General features: G+C 41.6%; 1 pseudogene; it reads right to left on the bottom strand.

Annotated features, from left to right (window-relative positions):
* Positions 1-382: 382 nt before the first annotated feature.
* On the bottom strand, positions 383-2985 carry LOC115167461 (macrophage-expressed gene 1 protein-like; annotated as a pseudogene).
* Positions 2986-3651: the final 666 nt, after the last annotated feature.

Raw genomic sequence — 3651 nt, 5'->3', positions numbered from 1 at the left:
CCAATTGTCATACCCCATCAGAACCCCAAATATATAATCTTGTTTTACTCTAATCCCAGCTAGCATAAAACGTTCTGAGAGCTTGGTGAGAGCGTTTTTAGTCCTATGGTTATCTTGCATACAACCTTCCCAAAACATTCTGGGAATGGTGCATGATAGTTGCTTGGCTTTGGAACATTCTCAGCACGTTTAAGGAACATAAAAAAATCTATATTTTATTGATTTTTCATTACTTCAACATAACCTTTCCTAAAAGTTCACACATGGTTACATTTAATTACATTTTTGGTAATGTCATAGAAACATTCTCCAACTGGTTTGACATGGGAATGTTGTAAAATAGTTCAGAGAACATTAAACAACTTTCTTTTGTGGGAATTTCAGCACTTCAGCATAAAGTTTCCTACAGTTTTACTCATGGTTCTATTTAAAGTCATGTTCTCAAAGTGCTTTGCTCAGGCAGATAATCAGGCCGTTGGACAGAAAATTAATCTGCAAGTAGTTCAGGGGACAGCTCTTGGTTTTGGTCAGAGGGTTCAGTAGAGATGGGCTATAGAGGCTCTGTGGTCACCTCATTGGTGGAGCACCAATAGCTGTCAATGCGAGCGGAGCGGACATGGAAGACGTCTACACGCACTCTGTCGCAGCATTTATCGCAAAACATCCCCAAAAAACAGTTACACTCATTGCAAATGTCGTAGCACTCAATCTTGTTATTGTACTGATTTAATACCTCACCACGCAACAGGGTGTGGGGATCACGACATGAGTAAGAGCCTGTGTCGGGGTTCATCTGAGACAGGTTCTGGCAGATTGGGTCTGCATCGTCAGTGAGCTTGGCGCACTGCTGAAACACGCCACAAAAGGTGAGGTTGGTGGCCGGACCCTTGCAGCAGTTGTCTTCCACATTGGCTTGGAAGTTGAAGTTCGTGGAGTCTGGGTTGACACAGCCGGGCGGGTGTTGATGGTATAATGGCTATGTATGGCTTCACTCACAAACAGTGACAGTTTGCCTACTGTTGGTTCAGGAGGATCAGGCAAGGTCAACCGGTTGAGGAAGTAGTGCACTGGCACTACTGGTTGATGCCTACCAGGTTGTTCTTGGTGCTCTACTGCTATTTCTGCAGAGTGATGCCCGGGTAGAAGGGTGCCCCACCATGAAGTAGGTGATGTTGCCCTGATAACTGAGTGAGTCAGATGTCTCTTGTGCACCCTTGCTGCCAATGTCAAACTTGAGTTTATCAAAGAAGTTTGGACCTGCCAATGCCTTGACAGAGAACTTGTCTGTCGTGGACACGTATTTGGCACTAAGATAGTCCTCTTGCACTAAGGAGGCACCTGCATCGATGCTGGTTATCACATGGGTGCCATAGCCAAGCACCATCTTCTCAGATAAATGCGCTGCCTTGTTTTCTATTGCATCTGCGATCTCCTCAGCCTGGCGGACAAAGCGGCCATCCAGAGTGAAGTCAGGCTGAGCCTGTACAGTGTAGAGGAAGTTGCACACCTGGGGGGGAAAGGAGAGGAATTCATCTTTGGCTTGGTGTCATTAGTTGCTGGGGCAGCCGATGCTAAGGCATGTTACAACAGCGCACTAAAATAATATTCAAAAGGCTAAATAAACTACGAACTGAGTATGCCGAAACCCCAATTATTTTTAAAGGCATATTATATAGAAATTGCTCCACTCTTATTTGGTTGCTAAAATTCTGAAATGTTAGCCTAATTTCAGTTTATGTACAAAACAAGCAATGTATAGTGTAGAGAATCATTGTACCATGTAAACCACTTACAAATATATTTTCAACAAGCAAAAACTAAACTTTTTTAAGGAGGGGAAGCGCAGGTAGAACAGAAATAGCGCGCATAGAACAGATCTACCACTTGCTTTCAATCAGAATGGCAAATCTACAACTAACATTTATTTTAGAATTCAGGTTACACACAAAGCTACATAATGCAGCTTCTAAATACTGTAGATATAAACTAAATAGGTTTAACTATATATCTACCTAAAACATATTTTTAATATACACAACTATTGGGTGATCTGAGTCCACCTTGTCAATCCCCCATTTCACTATGTTCTCCCCGGGCCCCCAATGTAGCAGCTCACCGGCACCTCTCTGATTCAGAGGGGTTGGGTTAAATGACTCCTGCACCTCTCTGATTCAGAGGGGTTGGGTTAAATGACTCCTGCACCTCTCTGATTCAGAGGGGTTGGGTTAAATGACTCCTGCACCTCTCTGATTCAGAGGGGTTGGGCTAAAAGCAGAAGTCAAGTTTTGGTTGGACCTTGTGTATAATTGACGATGAAAATAAATGTAAATGTATGTATTTTCTGACAGCACTAATTCAACAATTCATACTGTATTTCTACATATGCTTGAATGTGATGCAAATTTTAAGTCTGACTCTCAATCTTAAGGAGCAACTCACCTGCACACGAGTAGTGACAGACCTGCTGGCAATCTTGGACCTGCTGGCTCTTCTATAAGGAAAATCACTGGAGGTGTCTTAGTCTGCCTCCAAAATGTCACCCTACTTCCTATTTAGTGCACTACTGGCCCCTAGGGCCATCGTATGTCAATATTCCCCATTTTTTAAATCTCAGTCGTCTGTAAACTACAGGTTTCCGATTAACGCAAATGTTCCTGTGAAATGACAAGGAGAAACATTCTCATAAAAGTCACATTTACAGATTGTTAAATGAATCTGCAAGTTTCGCAAATTTCAACTAAAAACATATAAATATAATCTAGTTATTCTTATTTATCCTGGAAAACAAGACTGCTTAGACTGGATTACAGTACCATGTGGCAGACATCATTTTTTAATGTTTTCCAATCAGCTCTGCATTGCTTAGCCCACACAGTCTTAGCAGGATAAATCCACTATTATGATGTTCTCTTTGCTTCAGACAACCACAACAATAACAACATGCAGCATCCTCTATCCAAAGCCGCCAGCACTATTTTACCTCATGTATGCAAGATGCACACTCATAAGCTAGAAAACGTACATCTTTTGCAATATGAAAATTCTTACAGGAAAGAGTTCACATCAGTCTCTGCTTCTACTCATGAAGGCTTGAATATTAACAGCACAGGTGGTTGGTGGCACCTTAATTGGGGAGGACGGGCTCATAGTAACGGCTGGTGCGAAATAGTGCAATGGTATCAAATACATAAAACACCCTTTCTCTTTCATAGTCTTCACTGCTGCTCTTCCTACTCAGAGATGAGTCCAAGTAGAGAATCTAGAATTGAGACCCTCGGGTCATTGCAGTTCATCCGACCATTCCCAACAGCATTCCCAACAGCATTTGCAGCAGTAGTCCCAATCCCAGCCACTGGGCACAATCAGTTCCAGCTAAGGCATGGTTCAACTGAGAAGATCAGAAGGGTACCCATTGTTTGGTCATTATTTAAAGATGAAATATGTGATATTTACAGACATTTTTGGTAATTTGAACATTTATGTATAGTATACCATAGATTTTTGAAGAGTATAAATAGGCCCCAACATACTGTTTGTTGTCTTGCAAGTTAAACTGAAAAAGTTATGGATTTCCTTCCTTTCAAATTAAGGATTGGGCCTTTAATAGAGGTATGAGAATACAATGTTCGCTACAAAGCTTTCAAAGAAACT

Source organism: Salmo trutta, chromosome 29 (assembly GCF_901001165.1).
Source record: "Salmo trutta chromosome 29, fSalTru1.1, whole genome shotgun sequence".
NCBI classification, from domain to species: domain Eukaryota; kingdom Metazoa; phylum Chordata; class Actinopteri; order Salmoniformes; family Salmonidae; genus Salmo; species Salmo trutta.
The sequence above is the reverse complement of the archived record's forward strand: the minus strand, read 5'-3'. Positions and strand labels throughout refer to the sequence as shown.